This window comes from Myotis yumanensis, unplaced genomic scaffold (genome assembly GCF_028538775.1).
Source record: "Myotis yumanensis isolate MYYU_CA2020_CCGP unplaced genomic scaffold, mMyoYum1.0.hap1 SCAF_1, whole genome shotgun sequence".
Classification (NCBI taxonomy): domain Eukaryota; kingdom Metazoa; phylum Chordata; class Mammalia; order Chiroptera; family Vespertilionidae; genus Myotis; species Myotis yumanensis.
In genome coordinates, this window is record NW_027223752.1 from 213,202,115 (window position 1) to 213,223,511 (window position 21,397).

The following is a 21,397-nucleotide window of genomic DNA, read 5'->3' on the forward strand; positions in this document are numbered from 1 at the left end:
TTGGGAAAGATTGGGGCTGCAGACTGGGAGAAGGCACATTTCCATAAGACAAGGAAGCAGCAACAGTTACATTTCCATAAGACAAGGAAGCAGCAACAGGTATATTTCCATAAGACAAGTGAACTGGAAGTAGCCAAGAAAGGTCTATATTTGCAAAATAAAAAAGGAGGAAGAAAGCCCAGAAGGAATTAGGAGAACAATGAGGGAGGAGGGCCTCACACATCCATGTGAGGTTTGATCTTTGAGCTCAGGGGTTGCTATAGTGACCAATTTGAAGGGGAATATTGACCAATCAGAGGGGACATCAGGACACAGGAACTGCAGCCTTTATAAGCCATGGGGAAAAAGGAACTCAGTGGGACCCTTTCCCCCTCCCTACATGGGAGTTCATTCTGTGGGACTCCTCTTTCTCCATGTGGGAATCTGTATCTATTCTTCAATAAATTTCCACCTTCACTATACCACTTTCTGTCCGTGGATTCATTCTTCAATTCCGGCAGACAAAGAATCTGGGTTCCAGTCCAAAAATTTGGTATCATTATTGTGGACGAAAGGGGCCACATGCTGACCTGACAGGCTCAGGGGAGGCCTGCATGGCAGTCTTGAAAACTCGGAGACCTAAAGTAACCACAAAGGATGGTCTGAAATTAAACTTTAACTAAAAGCAGTTATGGTGGGCAGTTACATCCTAGGCCAGCATCTATCTCACTGACAAGGTCAACCTTTACCTTAACTGAGCCTATCTGTCTTTTTGCATCTATGATAACATACCCTTGAAATGTCTGGGTAACTTGTGACTTCCCTGTATCTGGAGCCCCTGGGGCACAACCAAATGTGCTGGGCGCCAGGACAGATACCACAAATTCCTTCATCATCATGTTAATTGTTCCTATACCCACCTAAGTATGTGTCCATCATTTTACTTTTTATCCAATCCCAGGGGTTTCCCTGCTTTGCTTATCCCTCCTCCTTAATCTGTCACCAATGAATTTCATGTAACCCACCTATGTTCCTCCTTTGATTGCAATGTATAAATACGGAGGTAACCCCGCCATTCTCGGGAGCATTATCTAAATTCGTTGAGGTTCTGCTTCCTGGCATATGTCGACAGTTTGGCTTAAATAAACTCACAAAAATTCTTTACAGGTTTCAATGGGTTTTTTTTACGTTAACATTATCATAGTTTATGAACTGCCATGAGATTGTGGATCACAGCTTAAGTATCAGAGGCTAGCAAACTTGCTTTAAAAAGCCACATGCTTTAAAGCCTTTGTTTACAGTTACCTAACTCTGCCATTGTAGCTTGAAAGCAGCCTTAGGAGATATGTAAATGAACAGATGTGATTGTGTGCCAGTGAAACTTTATTTACACAATCAGCTGGCTGGATTTGGCCATATGTACAGGACTGCATGGTCCTTTCCTGGTTATGTTGCCATCTCCCATTTACAGTATTTATAAGAGAAAAAGTTCCGTCATTTCGAAGTCTGTACATATGTGCTTCATGTTTTTTATTATTTATTTACACAAAGTAAAGGTCAGACATTGTTATCTTTCTTTTAATTCTTTTTACTGTTTTACTTCATTACTGCTGTGTGTGTGTTCCATGTGAGTGACACAGGTGCTTATGTTCTTATACCTTTGTCCAAACCTTAGAATGTGCAACACCAAGAGTGAGTCCGAATGTAGACTATGGACTTTGGGTTCAATCGATGGCAACAAATGTACCACTCCGGTGCGTGATGGCGGTGCTATGCATGTGTGGGGGCAAAAGGCATATGGCAAATATTTGTACCTTGCCTTCAATTTTGCTGTGAATCAAAACTGCTCTAATAAAATAAAGCTTTAAAAAAATAAACTTGGTAGAAAGTGGTGCCATTAATTGAAATAAATAATAAAGGAAGAAATGAAAGTGTGGGGGACATTTACATGTCTTGGTTTCAGATTAGAATGGACAAATTATCAACCACCTGAGAAACATGCCTTGGAACTGAGCAGGAGACAGTTGCTATATGGTTCTGGATTTCATAAAGAAATACTAAACTAGAGATGCATGCTGGGACATTAACAGATTGTCAATGCCCACCTGCCAAAGACCACATGACACACACCTGTCATCAAATGCAGTTGGGTTCCTGGACTTTTTACAGTGAAGAAAATCATGCACCACGGGGAACTGTGAAAATACCTCAGTGAGAGGGTATTAGAAAGGGCATGAGTTAGCAGGTGAAAATTAGCATTACTAAAGTGTTAAAGGTTTATTCTGGATTGTATTTTAAGTTTTTATGTCGAGTGCTTTAGGACAGGATGCAAAGAAATCTGTTCTGGGTTGAGCACTTTTCTTAAGTATGGGAATTCTCTGATGGAGTTCCACAGTAATTCTTATCTAGAAGGTGGGAGGAATGAATGGAGTAGGACTAGAGCTACTCAGTAAAGAAGCAGCAGTCACTCCTATTAGCCCAGAGAGGAGAATGTTCTGTCTTTATTTGTGGTTGCACAGTGTTCTAGCTTTTGCTGGCACTCAAATGTGATTACAAAAAGGTCCTGTTTTTGTCACATTCCATCAGTCACCCAGTGACCTTTTTTATGTTATGAAATTGTTTATGTTAATAGGGGATGTGGAGACCTAGTTCTTATGGCCAGGAGGAATATCAGCTAATAGATGTCAACACTTACTCTTTCTTTCCTCAAAACTAAAGCTGCTATTTAAAACTATGAGCATCCCAGAGATTTCTTAGGCACAGTGAGCAGATTGCCAGCAGAAAGAATATAAGGCAGACCCTGAATTGTATCATCAGGGTTTTGAAATCTCTATCTCCCCTCCTTTTTCAATCACTCCCATCCCCAACCCCTAAAATCATCTTTAGGTCCTGGTGTAATCTAGACAAGATCAATGAAGTTTTGCCTCTAGCAAATTGAGAAAATTGGTCCATAGGAAACCAGGGGACTCCACAGGATACAGCATCATGACATCTCAAGCTCTTTTCAAAAATGGTTATGTTATTTAAAAAAAATCCAAAGATCACAGAATCCACTTTTTGCTATGTTTATAGCAGAAAAAGAGGCCTTTGATTGCTTTTTCTGAGAACATTAAAAGGGGCATGGATAACATCTATACTAATAAAAGGGTAATATGCTAATTAGACCAGGAGACCTTCTGGACGTCCTTCCGGAAAAACCCATGGTGGCGGGGCCGAGACAGAGGCAGTTAGAGGTGAGCAGGCTGGCAGGGGGGAGAGCAGGCAGACAGGGGGACAGTTGGGGGAAAACAGGCTGGCAGGGGAGGCAGTTGGGGGCAAGAAGACTGGCGGGGGGGCAATTGGGTGTGAGCAGGCTGGCAAGGGGGGCCAGTTGGGGGCGATCAGGCTAGTGTGGGGGAAATCAGGCTGACGGGGGGGGGGGGGGGGCAGTTGGGGCCAGTCAGGCAGGCAGGCAGGTGAGTGGTTAGGAGCCAGCGGTCCCGGATTGCAAGAGAGATTTCTGACTGCCGGTTTAGGGCCAATCCCTGTGGGACAGTTGGACATCCCCCAAGGGGTCCCATATTAGAGAGGGTGCAGGCTGGGCTGAGGGACACACCCCGCCGTGCACAAATTTCATGCACAAGCCACTAGTTTTAAATAATGGTTGGGAAGTATATGAGAGAAAGCTGACTAGAAAAACACAGCAGAACTTAGAGGTATTGTTAAGGGTCCCAATGAAATTAATCATCATGTATTTGAAATTAATCATCAGTTTAGAGCATCTTCATGGCTGGTATTCCCTGTAGGCTCAGAAATACAGGATCTTAGAAGTTAGTACCTTTGACTCTCATTTTCTATCTACTTCTGCCCTTTCAGGCTGATGTCTTTCCAGATTTAATTTCAGACATACCTACAGACAGGCAGCACAATGTTATCACTTAAAGCACAGATTCAGAGATTATTTCTGAAGGTTCCAATCCTGTGCCCACATCCTTCTTTTTAAAATTGTTATTGAATTTATTGGGGTGACATTGGTTAATAAAATTATAAAGGTTGTAAGTGTTCAATTCTATAATACAGCGTCTGTATATTGAATTGTGGGTTCACCACCCAAAGTCATCCATCACCATTTATTCCCCCTTTACCCTCTTTTACCTGCCCCCACCTCCCTTCCCCTCTGATAATTACCATACTGTTGTTTGTGTCTATGATGTTTTCTTGTTGTTGTTGTTATTGTTTTTGCTTAATACCTTCACCTATTTCACCCAGCCCCCCAATCTCCTTCTTGATCTTTGGCCTTGGGCAAGTTAATTAATATGTACCTCAGTTTTTTCATCTGTAATATGAAAATAATAGGCTCATAAAATTATTATGAGTAATGAACAAGTTACTACTTGCAAATTTTCTTAGTATACAGGGCTTTTTATTCATTTGTTAGTACTACTGCTTTTTGTTGTTGCCTTTATTATTATTATCATATTGTTAAATATTAATTATCCCAAAGAGACATCTTGCCTTTGTCCCAGCTCCTTATAGGTAATTTTTAAATCCTAGGAATTTCCAGAGTTATAGGAGTATCTCTGTTATGCAGAATGGGTCCATCAAACTGATACCATTGTAATTAACCTAGTTATTAATAACAGGAAGAGAGCAAAGGGAAGGCCAAATATTATAGGCATATCAATTGTGCAGCTTTGCCAGGAAGCTACAGTTTAACCCTCCCCAGGAAGCTACTGATCTATTCCCTGCAGATCACTGGGGGAAAGGGTTGGACAGAGGGAGAATAGCCACAAGCCCAGTAAAATCTGGGTGAAATAGGGAAGGTTACCTGCCGGGAGCCGGTCCATCCTTGCTGTTTCAAGGGACCTGGCATATATGGCATACTGTTCTTAATATGTTTGCTCACCTTCTTGGCGCTATGTGTTTTAACCAAGGTCACCTCTCTGAGAAAGGTTGTTTCCCCAGGTAGGGATTTTTCCCTGAAGTTAGGGAGGGGATAAAACCCCTTAACTAAGTGCCAGGTGGGTAGTTAATCTCTTTAACTACAAACAATCACACTTAAGCTACATAATCTTTACTCCCTGGAATGGAGATAAGAAACGCCCTAACCTTTGAAATAGAGATTGATAGGATTGGAATCAACTGGTATAAATACAGATGTAACAAGACAACAGGAGACAGAACCTAGAGACAGGACTTGGCTAGAGATCCTAGACAGAACCTAGAAACAGAACCTAGCGAGAGAACCTGGCTGAAGAACCTAGAGACAAAACCCCGGAAAGAACCTAGCAAGAAAACATGGCAAGGGAACCTGACTAGAACCTGGCGACAGAACCTGACTGGAGATCTGGGCTAGAACCTGGCTGAAGAACCAAGAGACAGAACCCAAAGACAGAACCTAGAGACAGAACTCAAAGACAGAACCTAAAGACAGAACCTAGAGACAGAACCTAGGGAGAGAATATGGCAAAAGATCCTGGACAGAACCTGGCTACAGATCTTGGCTGGAGAACCTAGACAGAACATGGCAGGAGAACCTGGCTAGAGAACCTGGATAGAACCTGGCTGGAGAACCTGGCGACAGAACCTGGCGACTGAACCTGGCTGGAGAATTTGGAAACCCTGGCTGGAGAGCCTAGCAAGAGAACATGGCTACAGAACTTGGCTGGAGATCCTGGCTAGAGAACCCAACTCTGCTGATGAACTGAACACTGCCTTCATGTCATTCCTTCTTTGCCGACTCCGTCCACACCTTTGGGGACCCCTGGACCTGTTGGGCTTGGACCCCAACAGTTACCTGTCTGTCAGTTGTACCTGGGAACAGGTCATTGGCCAGAGTAGGTATGGCCACTGCAAGCTTGGCAAGATTTGAGATATTTAATCCCCTAAGCAAAGAAGTTTGCTCTCTTGCTCTCTTGACTCCTGGCTCTCATGTTCCTGCATTCACCCACATGACCCACAGCCATGTGGACCCCACACACCCAATGGACTAATGGACTGCAACCAGCCTGATCCTGTACAGGACCCAATGCTAACATGGGATGGAAACTCTGGACAGGCCACTTTGATTTTAGCTCCACTGAATCCCTACCTGCACTTCTTCCAGGACTGGACTAAAGAAAATGAAACATTGAAAACCCAGGATGTAATCCCACACAAATAAAAATCACTCATCCTCCTGTGTGAGTCTCAAAAAATTATTTTCCTCGAGATATTGTAAAGACCCCACCACCGGCACCCAGTGGGCAAAGGGACACCCCACTTCCACTGATAAGACCACATCTGATAATTTATGCTGACATAATGAAAGATAGGACCAGCTGTGCCAGGCCAGCTCAGCCAAGGGTTCGGTAGCCTGAGTGGGGGAAAGGGGGACGGGCAGTAAAGGATGTAGAAAAGACAAAGAGAATCAGCTGGGTCTAGGTCAGCCGTGGGCAAACTATGGCCCGGATCCGGCCCGTTTGAAATGAATAAAACTAAAAAAAAAGACTGTACCCTTTTATGTAATGATGTTTACTTTGAATTTATATTAGTTCACACAAACACTCCATCCATGCTTTTGTTCCGGCCCTCCGGTCCAGTTTAAGAACCCATTGTGGCCCTCGAGTCAAAAAGTTTGCCCACCCCTGGTCTAGGTGGATCTTCCTGTGCCTGGCTGAGGCAACAGAGAGAGATCCAGAGGCAAGCTGAGCCTTTATTTTATAGCCAGAGGTAAACAAGGTAGTGGTCACCATAGTTACAATGTTCTTGTGAATTCCACTTGTTTTGGCAGCACTTGCTGCATCTCCCACAGCCCATTAGCTACCCAGATAAGATCTAGGGAGGTCATAAGGTCAAGCCTAATTATTCTAAGAGGACTGTGCCCTCTAAGCTGGGACTTGTTTGTGGCTTTGCCAACAGGTCAGTCCGAGGCTTAACCCTATAGCCGTTCCCTACATCAAGCCATAACTGAGTGTCTTAGGGTGAGGGCTGGGCCATGCAGAGAGACCATGTGATTAGAGTTGGAATGTGGAGGCATGTGATACAAACCTGACCTCTGAGGAGGGAAGAGGGCTGGAGATTAAGTTGGACCCTGTGGGCCATGATTTAATTAATTATGCCGATGTAATATAACCTCAATAAAATATCTGGACAATGAAGTTTGTATAAGCTTTCTGAGTTTGCAATACTTCCATTTGTGTGTTGTCACACATCCATGCCAAAATGGTAGCACATCCCTGAGGATATAGAAACTATATTTTGGGTCCACCAGCTCCTGCTTCCAGCTTATGCATTTCTTCCTTTGGCTGATTTTGATTTGTACATTTTGGCTACAATAGAAATGAAATCGTAAGTATAGTGTTTTCCTAAGTTCTGTAAATTGTTCTAGAGGATTATAAAAACTGTAGTTGTAGGAACTCCGGACTTCAGAGACAGCTGATCAGAAGGGAGGGTGGACCTGGGGGTTCCTGAACTTGTGGCAGATGTGTGAAGTTTTGGGAAGAGTTGGCTGTATGAAGATCTGCACCCTTAACTTTGAATTTGGCTAACTGTAAAAATAAGCAAGTTAATATATGCAGATTATTTTACTGTATAGTAAGCACTACTTAACCATTAGCTATTAGCATTATTTTTGTTGCTTCTTGTATCATTTTTACTTTCAGATTCATTTTCCTCTTTTGCCCAGCAACAACAACAAAATGACTTACACTGAATATCATCATGTATAAAACCATTGCTCTTCTTCACATTTTCTGTGATGTCTTGGCATCCTGAGCTTACCTGAACTTGATGTGGCATTCCAGTCTCTACCTATTCCCCCTGTTATTCTTTCATCCTACAGTATATTCTCCACATACAATTCAGAGTTATCCTTTAAAAATATAGGACAGACAATAATTACCTTCTAAGCCAGTGGTTCTCAACCTTCTGGTCCTTTAAATACAGTTCCTCACATTGTGACCCAACCATAAAATTATTTTGGTTGCTACTTCATAACAGTAATGTTGCTACTGTTATGAATCTTAATGTAAATATCTGATATGCAGGATGGTCTTAGGCGACCCCTGTGAAAGGGTCATTTGACCACCAAAGGGGTTGCGACCCACAGGTTGAGAACCGCTGTAAGCAAAAAAGTTTAATATCTAACTCATACCGTAGTGCATCCATACTTCTCTCTGAACCCATAAGATCTTTGATACTATGGCTCTCACACCCTGTCAGTTTTCATCATAGATCCTTCCCCCCTTTCATGCTTCACTCTAGTAAGCTGAATTTCTTACTCTTCCTCAAGCACATCTCCTGATTCCTGCCTCAGTACCTAGAATACTGTTTCCCCAGAACATTACTATGGCCCTCCTTCTTTATACAATTTCAATTTCTATTACTGTATAATCTTCTCAGAAAAAGTTCATTAAGTGTGTGTCGAACGAATAACTTAATGGATAAATGTTTAAATAAAGAAGAAAAGAAATAGATGAATGAATGAATGAATGAATACATTTCAGACGTGGTAATGAAAGTGGATTATGCAAATAAAACTCTTTGGAATGAACACAGTGACATTATTTAATTTGTGGACATATACAATGCTGTTTTGTTTTATTTTTATGAGAGAGGAAAATTGAGTGACTAATACAGCCTGAGGCAACTGGAAGATGAATTTGTCACTGAAGTGAGAAAACAATCAGTGAAGAAAATTAAAGCACAGGAATAAAACCTTGATTTTGTAAGTGGTATGGAGAACTTTAGTTGCTAGTTGTGATTAAAATAATAGCTCTCAGCTTACATTAGTTCTAAGTGCAGTGTTATAGAACATATAATTATGTGCATTTAAAATTTTGCATGAAATTGTGTTTTAAGTTATATTACCGTACATAATACAGTAAACCACATTTTAAAAACTAAAAATAGAATAAATTTTTGCATTTTCAATTATGTTAATTTCCACATATTATTTCATTTTTTAGAAATAATTCCTGAAGGTGTTGTAATTAGATTATTTTCATGTCATTTGTTTATATAAAGAATTATTTATCATTATCCTATCTAATAATAGACAAACATGGTAATTGACCATACCTTCGCTATGCCTCCCATTGGTTAATCAGCGAGATATGCAAATTAACCGCCAACAAAGATGGTGGTTAATTTGCATACATGGGCGTGAAGCTGCGGAGGGAAGACTGAAGGCTGCTCTGGCTGGAGCGAAGGCCTGGGTCCCGGGTGCAGGAGGAAAACCGGTGCTGGCAGCCAGGGGTAGGGAAGGGGGGGGCAGTTGGTACTACTTTTCGTGCAACAGGCCTCTAGTCTTGAATAAATAACCAAAGTTAATTGAATATTTTATTGCAAAAATGGTCGATTTCCACTTATACAAAAGACTCACTGCTGTTGTTTTTAATTTTTGCAATCTCTTGTGAATTAATTTTCTTCATTTCAGTTAGGTAATTATAATTATTCATTTTTCTTATGGAAAAAAGATAGATGCATTCTACTTCTGAACAAATTTAGTCTTTGTGAATGTTAAGTTTGAGATTTGAAATAATACAATACCTTCCTTTTAGGGTAAAAAATGTTAATTCAGAAAAATAATAATATTTTAATGTTATGTCTTATATTTTTCAATTAAAATAGCTCCATTTAATGTCATTAAATAATACATTTTCATAAAACTGATATTTCTGTATGTATTTATTGCAGCAATGTTACTTGGCATTCTTTAGTCAATGAGACTAAATTCAGTGACAACTACATTTTAAAAAGTAAAATTATTTCTTTGATAAAATAATGCTCTAAAACATTTTGTTGTGTCAGAGTGATGTAGCATAAATTAAATATTGGTACTAATTTTTGCAAGACTGGACCTTAACCTCTGTTTTTCTTTCATTTAGTTTCTTTTGTAGAGTTGCTATGAAGTTGTAGACTGTGGGAGGAAAAGACAATTTTATAAATTTTTTATACTTCTATGGTTATAAAACTGGATGGATTGACATCCTTTTAAAAAGACTTAAATGTATTGCCTGGCATGAAGAATTGACCCCATTAACAGTGTGCTATAAAGGGCAAAGATAAGCCATCATAACTTGTAGGGTCAGCAGGAGAAGCTGTACACTATAGACATTGCAGTAGAATGATTTAGCGATTGGGTCCCTGGGCAAAGTGCCTGCAGCTCATAACATGAAGATCAGCATGACATAAAGGCATAAAAAGGGCTTTCATGCAGGTTCATGTCTAAGTACCTCAGTGTTCTCCTCCATCAAACCCCTCTTTCTTTACCATAGTCACATATCCTAACCCTTACCCCTCTGTTCATCCACCATATCTCTCCTTTTCAGTTTCTCCTTTCCCAAACTACCCTACAACTTGTCTTCATTTCACAATTGGTATTTAAGTAGATTTGCTTTGTAGTGCATTTATAATTTTGAGATCTTCTTAAATGGCCAAAATATTTGTTTTAATAATAGGAATAAATATAATGTGTGTAAAAGTGTTTGAAACATATTAATTTAATCAATCCTCAAACATTTTCATCTACATTGAACGAATGAGGAAAGTTAGGCATCAAGAGTTGAAGTAACTTGTCAATGTTCAAACTAGTTTAAGTGGTGGAGCCAGGATCTGACCCAGTCAATTTATCTTACCGTCTTTACTTCTCAACTTTGTTTAATAATTTCTCTTCTAGAATTTAATATTAGTTTGGCTTAGATTGTTTGACACTATGAAGGGATCTTAATGGAATGCTTAATGGAATGCATTTTTAAATACATAATTTTTTTTAAATTGCCTATAATATAGTCATAAAATATATATATGACAAGAATAAGAAGCTCAAATGACTCTGGAAGTAGTTTGGTCTTCATAAATTCCCCAAATATAAACCAAACTAAATCATAACATTCTTTTGTCCTCTAGAATTTTATATTAGTTAGCTAAGGAATAAACTTTATAAAAATTTCCATGGATAATTAGAAGTTCTTTTCAGAACATGCCACCAAACCTGACTGAGCATGCCTTTATATGATAAATCACTATAATAAGTAGTTCATTTTGGCTCAGAGAATAGGTTCTGGAATAAAGAATACCACCACTCTCTAAGGCAGGGGTCCTCAAACTTTTTAAACAGGGGACCAGTTCACTGTCCCTCAGACCGTTGGAGGGCCGGACTATAGTTAAAAAAACAACTAAGAACAAACTTCTATGCACACTGCACATATCTTATTTTGAAGTAAAAAAAAAACAAAACGGGAACAAATATAATATTTGTGTTTGCATGTGGCCCACGGGCCGTAGTTTGAGGACCCCTGCAAGGTGTATGTCTTTGAGGAAGGGGCTTCACTTGTCTAAGACTCAGTTTCTTATTCTGTTAATTGACAAATGAAGTTTTATTTAATTCATAGAGAATTTTTTAGAATAAAAGATGGACATACATGTAAAAATATAGCATGAATCAAGTATTCACTATGAGCTAATGTTGTTAACTTTAGCAAACTAAGGCTACCAGTTTTCTTACTCACAGGAAAGGGCTCACTCTGTGATACCACAAGTTAGTTGTGCTCTTGTCCCCTTACCTCCCATTTTTGTCAGAGATGATGATAATCAACCCATTCACAATCAACAATATATAATTTTAGTCAATGCCTTAGATGGATGTCTCAAGGCTTCATATTTCTCAAGAAAATGATAAATTAGAAAAGGAAAGAAAAAATTGTTAACAATCAATGTACTATTTTAAGTTAAGTATAAGTACTGTTGTTGAATTTCTCACCTTCATTTGGAATATAATTTAAATTTATTTTGTTCATAGGACATATATAACATGGTTACAATGGAAGATTGAAATTACACTTATTAATAGTGTTAATATACTTTTATACATGTATATTACACTCAAAATCAATTTATAAATTAAAGAACAATTAATGAAAACACGATCTCTAAGCTGATTATTAAATGACACCTCCCTGGGTTTAAATGGCAAACTATTTGAAGGACTCTTTAACTGAAAATATTTTAGGTTTGTATGTGAAATGTAGACCTCGATTTGGGAGGGTCTGTAACGCTAAACCATAGAGAATAAGGTGCTTTAAGCACTCATCTATCTGCTCTAAGGACTTACAAGAATGTATCTAATGGCCTAAGGCAGTTAGATACATTTCACTTTGCTAATAGGCCCCTGATCCAGAGTGGCCTGCTGTCACCTACAACAGACATACCAGTGACACCCCACTCCAAGGACTTTCCACATGCCTTGTTAGTACCGCCAACATTCTTGTCCAGTACTTAGACCTGCAAATATTTTCAAGCACCTAGATTCTCTCCAAGTAGAAAAGAACATTTAAAACTTTAATTGTTGGCTATGTCTCCAACTTTTATAACCCTGAGTTATAGAATAGTAAAGCTTATTTTATGCATTGGTTATTTTGTAACATTTAATTAATAAGCCTTTGATGTTTAACAACTCTAAAGACTGAATTGGACTAAAATGTTAAAGATTGCCCTTCTTGCGTAGCCCTTGACCTATTTGCTAAGGTCCAAAGTTTCCTTTCCCTTTCCTTTATTATTCCACTTACTTTTATTATTCTTTTCCTTTTTCCTCCTCCTCCTCCTCCTCTTCCTTCTTCTTCCCCTTCTTCCTCTTTGTCCTTCCTGCAACATCAATAATAAATTACATCTAACTGCATTTTGAATGTTGCTGAATTTGTTTTTGTATTAATTAATTCTCATAGCATCCATATGAAGTAGAATATTATTTTCTACCATTTAAAGAAACCCAGGCTGACATGTTCAAGTCCTTATTTCCCACTCTGACCAAGGAACCAACCCATTTGCACACAAAGAATAAAGGCAAGGAGCTGTGTTTTATGGGCTTCACTTCTCTCCTCACATATTCCATCATCAAGAAGCAATTTTTCACAAGGCATCCACCAGCTGGTGCACCCTTGCTAGAGAAGAATGGACAGATTCACTGAAGAGCATCAGATAGTGGACACATTGTGAAGATGAGATGCTATGAATAGTATTTGTTAAGTGTTCTGAGATCATAGCCAATTTGTAACATAGCTCTTCTCTCATCCTCAAAATTCATGATTTTGGAATCCAAGGAGTGGGATTGGAAGTGGTCCCACTCACCATTATTCCTCTTAACCTACTTGCAAACCTTTTTTTTTTTTTTAACTTATGTGTAACTATGGACTTTGATGCCACTAGGCACAGGGAGAAATACACCAGGAAGGTGGGAACTCCTCTTGGGCATCTGTTAGTACTGCCATATCCAATGCTTAAAGCACCTGGATTACTTCAATGGCTTTATTCAGGAAGGGCCATCAGGGCTCAGAAATCTCCAGAAGGAAAACTCAATCCCCTTTCGAGGTAAAACATCATGACCAGCTGACATGCTGAATAAGGACAAAAAGGAACAATGAATTGTTAGTGAAGTTGTGAAATCAATGTATGGGTTGCAGTGTCATATGTTCTGAACCCCCTTTCTAGTCGTGCCACTTATATATATATACTTATTTGACACAATTTTCCTTTCTTTTGCCCATTTTGTATTCTACTGCTCTAGATATATGGTGTAGTAGTGATGGTTAATATTTCAGAGATTTTAGGTATCAAGATAGGATTGTGACAGGGACTAGCAAAACCAGAACTAGACTAATTACGGTGATTAGACACTGACATGCGCACTTTAGGGAGAAGAATGGTTATGTTTGTTTGCGAATTAAGGCTAGCTAGCTGCCTAGCCTGAGTGGGATCGTTATTGACATTTGGGAGCGGAAGAGTGGCGGGAGGTGTGCGATGATGTTAGGAAGGTGGGGAGTGCCTGCCGTGAACGTGTGTGGCCCCCTACCATCTCTCAACGCCTTCCCTATTCTTTGGTCCTTTCTTGCGCTCTGTGTTCCATCTTTCTATGGTGGAAATCAGAAAAGTTGTTCTCTTTGACTCCCTGGAAAGTGTCGGCACAAATAAGCCCCTGAACAAGCTGCAATGTGGTGTGAGGAAGTGGCTATGGGAGGAACCCCTGCTGCAGTGAGTGACAACACAGGCAAGAAGCTCCAGGCAGGCAGATGCAGATGAGGTACCCAGCGCTGCCTGGGTGCCCTGCTGCTGCGGCCCAGAATCAGGCGTGCGAGATGGGCAGTCTGTCAAGCTACTGTGGGTGCCCAGCAGCAGCAGCTGGCTTTATTGCTAGAACATCCTCCAAATTAATTTGGGGAGTCTGGCTGCATCACTACTTAGGAGCCTGACTTTTTGACCAGTCCAGAGACTCTGCAGTCTACCCGACATTCTTTACCACAATTCTGTTTCCCTAATAAGACGGGGCCTTATTCTACTGTTTGCAGTTAAGACTATCTATTGAAACTTTGAACAATAAATTTTAAAAGCCTTAAAATGAAAAACACAAGCTATTTCAACTTTTTAGCACCAGAAAGAAAGGCCAGGATATGAACCAAGCAACAACCAGGGACCACTTTTAATAACGTCAACTGTCTTCTTTATATTCACTTTTCATTCTTGAATAGAAAAAATTACAGGTATAGGGATTTTTTTAAATGTTATTAATAGAGGTTTGATGGCAATCACTCAAGGATATTGTGTCACTCAACGCATAGAATAACTTCCTTAATGAAGAAGAGTGTAAACTTGTAAAGACTAGAGGGATGAAACAAAAGGTCAGAGATGAAAAAAAGAAGATGTAATGTGAGCAAAGCAAGCCCTTTCACAGTGAAAATTACTGAGTGATTCAGCAAGTGAACAAGCAATGAAGTAGTGCCCCGTTAGGTCAGCCGGGGTGTTTGTTATTGATGCTGCAAAGGTCTTATTTCACCCTCAAGTATAAATACTCAACAAGGTCAGGACCTTTTACCTTTGATTTAGGTTTTGGGGTGTAAAACTGATTACTTGAGACAAAACACAAAACAAAAAATGTCAAAATAGAAAGTCATTTTTTAAAATCAAAGAGGTTAGCAAGATCAGGCAGCATGAGTGGGAATCTGAGGTGACAGAAAGGTTTCAAATCAATAAGAAAAAATGGGATTTCTCTCTCTCTCTCTCTCTCTTTCTCTCTCTCGCTTGCTCTTTTTTTTTTTTTTACCTGTAAATAACACTTGGTTTAAGTTCAATTTGAACAAAGACAAAAAGTCAGTTTCAGAACCAGTTTGCAATCACTGACTCACTCATCAAACATTTATTCAACACAGCATGTTTCTCTGGCTTAATGCAAAGCTCTGAGGCTTAAAAACAAATGAGTCTCTTTCTATCCTGGAATAGCTACAATTAAGGGAGAAGACAAAGAGGCCATCAGTGAATTTAGAGACACACTTAACATGCTGTAGCAGGGGAAAGTGCTGGATCCCATGGGGATACAGGTGTCTGAATGAGTCTAGCTGGGCGGTGGCTGGTCTGGAGAAAAGCATGACAGCATCTGTGCATTTTCCTCCTCTCTCTTGATCTTCCTTCTCCTTTATCTCTGTATTTCATTTATGTTAGCTAAGGAAGAGTTAACAAAGATGGAAGGAATGCTAAAAGAAATTGATCCAAGTAGAAGCAAATTCATTAGAATTTAGAATATCTGATAGAAGTATTCTTAAAATTAGAATGTATAAACAATTAGAGTGAAAAGAAATACCTTCAGCAATTATATGTAATTTGTGATGTGCCTCAATGGAGAGAAGGAAAGGTTATCTAGGCTGCCTCTGGGGTAAAATCTGAGTAGTCTTGCTCTCCACATTGGTGGGAAAATGTGCATGGAATCACGGTTGTTCTCGCCTCCATTCTGGGCTGCTGCAGGCACTGATGGCCAGCGCGTCCCTCTCTCCCCAGTGTGCAAACATTGGTCTCTTGCCTATGAATTTATTTTCCATACATTTCTCTATAATGGTTCAAAGCCTGTATTTATGATACCATTTCCACTTAAAATTATAGATATTAACACTGGGGTATATTGAGGTGTATCCAAAATAATACAGAAATACACCATAGGCAGAGCCTGAAATTGGATAAATAGCATTCAGATGAACTTCATTATTCAGGTAATTCTTGTTGTCCACCTCTTGATGTAACTAAAATCTACTAAAGAAAATCAATTGTTGTTTTAAATCAAGAACCTAGTGCTTGCTTGTGAATTACATCTAGTCATATTTTTTCACATAAGCTATTACTTTGAATAACAGGGACCTAAATAGGTGCATTTGAAGCCTATATTCAGAATATTTTTGTTTTATTATTATAATCTGCTAGGAAACTAAAAGAAAGAACATAAAAAAAAACAACATCACGAATGTGGGTGCTGAATGCCCACGAAAGGAATACTAATACTCTAGAAATGTAGGTGAGTAGCAAGAACCTGTTAAGAACAGTATAAGACTTGCTCAGCTGGGGTGACTCTGTGGTTGAACATCGACTTATGAACCAGTAGGTCACAGTTTGATTCCAAGTCAGGGCACATGCCCTGGTTGTGGGCTAGGTCCGCAGGGTGGAGTGTGCACGAGGCAGCCAATCAGTGATTCTCTCTCATCATTGATGTTCCTATCTCTCTCTCCCTCTCCCTTCCTCTCTGAAATTAATAAAAATATATAGTTTTTAAAAAATAACAAATAAGACAGTCAGCCAGAGAGAGGAGAGAGAATCTTCATTGTCAGGGAGAATGCTGCAAAGAACACTGTTGAGATTCTCAGTGATAACATTGATCGCTCCCCCTCCTCAGAAAAGGAACTACATTAGATACAAGACTGCACTGCCACTAAAATGGGTTTATTTAGAAAGAAACAAAACTTTATGGACCATATGGGGAATGCTAACAAAGAAACACTTGATCTTTGACTAAGACTTGCAACATGACATCCAAGAAATGGCTCCACAGACTTGCAGATCTGAGGAAATATTTCGCTTGGGGTCATCCTTACACTGAATCAGTGGTGGGGAAAATGCACACTGAATTCTGGGAAGAAAGAGCAAGATCTGAGAGAGGGAGAGAGAAAGGGAGAGAGAGAGGAGGGGATCAAAACAGCTCTGAGAGAGGATTGCACTAAGTATGACAAAGAAACAAGGAAAATGTATACTTTGGAATATTTTTCTTTTTTTTGTTGTGGTAACAAGAATATAATATAACAGAAATTGAGAGCTTAATAGCCCCATCTGACATGAAAATAATAAATGAGAAAATTTTAGAAGAATATGAAGCCTAATATAAATATGCTAATAAGAAAGTCCCCCTGCAACAAATTTCTATTTGAAAGATTATATGCTCTGAAACATTGAAAAAGAATTTCAGACAATAAGGTGGTGAGGGCCTGGGGCAGGGGGCGGGGGGTGGGTTAGAAGGGGTCAATGGGGGGAAAAGGGGACATATGTAATACTTTCAACAATAAAGATTTTAAAATAAAAAATAATTTTAAATAAATTTTAAAAAGAATTTTCTATTTTACGTTTCTAGTGAGCCTATATTCTGATTTTTCTATAAAATTAATTCAATCTTTGAATTGCATTAGCATGCTTTGAAGAATAGAAAACTATACATTAGACATAAAATTAAAATACATTATTCTTTTACTTGAAATGAAAATTAATTTGTCCCCAAGATATAACGTTTCTCCCAAACTACCAATGGTTAATTGGCATTTATTTTATTTTATAATAATTTCAATATTTAAAAAAAGGAGACATATGTAATACTCTTTGTAATACTTTAAGCAATAAAACAAAATTTAAAAAAAATAATAATTTCAATATTTAAATTTTAGTAACTTAAAGTTCTTTTATTCATTCCATTATTTAGCTAGGTAAAATTGTTCTTTAATATTAACAATTATCTTTTGATAGTAATTATTTATCTATCTAAAAATACTCTAAAATATACCTTATTACAAGCAGTGAGCTATATTGCAGGAAGAAGGAGATAATTACTTTTGCCTGCTATCCTAACTTTACAAGTTACAATACAACCATATTACCACAGGCAGGTTATCAATTTTGAAATAATCTGCACCAATAGTTGTGACCCTCTAGCCTTAACACTTTCTAGGCAACTGTTTGGTGAAAATCACAAAAGTTGTCCTAATAAACAATTATTTAATATTGTCTAATGTTTAATTATCTGAAATTAACTTAAAATAGCATTTATTGGTAAGCTTTAATTGTCTATTATGGGTAACCTTCAAAATTAATCACATATTCTTTTGGCTCACCAGAAGGATAATGTAATTAACCTGACTTCTTATGAATTTTTCTTGGAGTTTCTCCAGAAATAAAATTTTAATTTAGATTCTTAGTGTCTGTTTGTCCAAATTTTCAATGCGCTTATTAACTTGATGTGGGGTATGTGTGTGTATGCATATGAATGCCTTTATTCTCCCTTCAGAAATTACTCTGAATGTTGCCCTACTGCCCTGATTTTTTTCTCAAAATTAGGCTACCTTGCCTTTATCCTGTGCATAAGTGTTCATGAGATGAACCTTTAGTCTCAGATGTTTTTAATTCTTCCTCCTTTATAAAATGAATATCTATTTTTGATAACACATTACAAAGCCACTGCTGACCAAGGCAAGAACAATCTCTCTAAAATATCCTCAGATATGAATACACAATAAACTTTAGAAAAAAATGTCACACTCAAAGTGCAACTTGAGTCTATGCTTAAACTAAGAAAACCATTCTATATGCAATATAATGTATGGCAACACAGAAAACATGCATTGTTGGACGCTAGACTAAGAAAGCAACAGTGGATATTAAAAATTAAGCTTCAGCCATAACCGGTTTGGCTCAGTGGATAGAGCATCGGCCTGCAGACTGAAGGGTCCCAGGTTCGATTCCGGTCAAGGGCATGTACCTTGGTTGCAGGTACATCCCCAGTAGGATTGATGTTTCTCTCTCATTGATGTTTCTAACTCTTTATCCCTCTCCCTTCCTCTCTGTAAAAAATCAATAAAATCCTATCTAATAAAAGAGAAACATGGTAATTAGCCATACAGCCGCTACCCTTCCCATTGGCTAATCAGTGAGATATGCAAATTAAATGCCAGCCAAGATGGCAGCCGGCAGCCAGGCAGCTTGAAGTGAAGAGGAGGCTTGCTTGCTTCAGTGAGGGAGGAAGCCAAGCTTCCCCGCCTGCACTGCCGGCCTCTGAGCTTGCAGTTTGAAACATTATAACAAATATAGAAGCTAAACAAAACCCCAGAAACCGACTTTAGTCAGCCAGGCTTCAGCCAGCAAGACCGCAACATTGTTTCGAATACAGAAGGTAGACAAAGGCCAGAAACCTGCTTTCAGCAGCCGAGCCTCAGAGAGAAAGCCGGCTCTCAGCTCCAGTGACAGGCATAGAAGGTAAATAAATGCCAGAATAAAAAAAAAAGAAAGAAAGGAGAGGTTTGGAGCTTCAGTCACCCACCAGCCTGAAAACAGCCCTCAGCCCCTCACCCAGACTGGCCAGGCACCCCAGTGGGGACCCCCACCCTGAAGCAACAAGATGGCGGTTAATTTGCATACTGAAGGCAGGCGGCAGCAGGCAAGGCTGTCTGCAATCAGGGACCTGGATCTGTGACCCTGCCAGGCGGGTGGCAGCGTTTGAGGCTGTCCCCTGTCCCGGGACCCAGATCCGTGACCCTGCCGGGTGGGGGTCAGTGCTTGAGGCTATGCATGGTCCTGGGACTCGGATCCATGACCCTTCACGGCGGGGAGGCAGCCATCAGCGCCCAGAAGTGACTGTGCAAGATCCACCTCCTGGACCAGAAGGTGCAGGATCGCAGGGACAGCCACCGTGGCGGGCCAGACTGACGTCCTCCTGGCCTCACCACGGGGGTTTGTGGATCTGCAAAGCCAGAGGCCTCTGGTGTGCACATCCCCCCCTGGCATGTGAACATCCCCCAGCACACTGTCACCCTCCCTTACCTGCAACAGTTGCAAACCAAGGCCTGCACAAGTTCCCCCCGCCTCTCCACCGCACTTCCATCAACCCAGCATGCCTAACACCCCCCCTCCCCCCCCCAGGATGGGCTCCTTCTTCCCCCCCTATCCCAGTGCACAAATTTCATGCACTGGGCTGCTAGTATATTATAAAAAAAAATTAAGCTTCATTTGGAAATTTCTATAATTTATGATCTTGCTTAAGCTTCTACTTTTGTGTTAGACACTATAAAAGTTTCTAATGAAGTAAGAACAGTCTCAAGGATTTTACAGTCAGTGATCAGGTAATAAGCAATTGCATAAATCCTATATAATAAAAAGGTAATATGCAAATTGACCATAACGGCAGAAGAACCAGGAACGACTGGTCGCTATGATGCACACTGACCACCAAGGGGAAGATGCTCAACACAGGAGCTGCCCCCTGGTGGTCAGTGTGCTCCCACAGGGGGAGCTCCACTCAGCCAAAAGCCTAGCTGACAGCTGCAAGAGCAGCGGCGGTGGCAGGAGTCTCTCCCGCCTCTGCGGCAGCACTAAGAATGTCCGACAACGGCTTGTGCCTGCTCCCCATGGCTGCCAGAGGGACTGTCAGCTTAGTCCCGATCCCCCAGTGGACATCCCCTGAGGGGTCCCAGATGGTGAGAGGGTGCAGGCTGGTCTGAGGGACTCCCCTGCATGCACGAATTTTTGTGCACCAGGCCTCTAGTAATAGAATGAAATTAAAATCAATGCAGGTAAAGTAGAAGTGTTTAGTTCTATCTGTGGAGCAGGGCTCATAAATTCTTTCCAAAGAAGAGGCTACTTGATCTGTTTCTTGAAAATAAGAAGCTATTAGATTGGCAAGATTGTTAGTAGGGGAAGAACAAGAAATCTAGAATGTATGTATTGAGTTTTTAAAAATATGGTTTATAAAATAATCTGATTGTTTTTCAAGTAATGTAAATATAATAAGTATTATATTTATGTTTTTGTATTACTTTTCTTGGTGGTATTTTTTGTTCTTATTTATTCCTGTCTTTTTTTCAGAGGGACTGGGGGGTGATTATTTGTTTGCTTGTTTGTTTTTTCTTTTTTCTATCCTGTTCCTTATGCATTACATTCTGGCATTCCTCTACAGAGTCCAGTTTCTTTCTCACACTAATCTCTTGCTAAGCTTTACTTTGATTACTTGAAAAGGAACTAATATTCAAAGAGACATTGCATATTGTAAACTATTTATGGCAAAAGCTACATGGCTAGGGCCAAGTTAGTGGCCTCTAGGAACTGAGAGTGATCTCCAGCCAGCAGTTAGCAAGACAGCAGGAACCTCAGCCCAACAACCACAAGAAACTAAATTCTGTCAACCACCTGGATGAGTTTTGAAGACAACCCTACGCTAAAGGTGAGACTGTTGTTCTGCTCATGACTTGAAAATTGGCAAACGAAACACATTTTTGCAGTATAATGGAAGAACACTAATTCATTCATGCATGTACATGTTTGTAGATAGGTCGGTAGATATATTATCTATCTATCTATCTATCTATCTATCTATCTATCTATCTATCATCTATCTAAC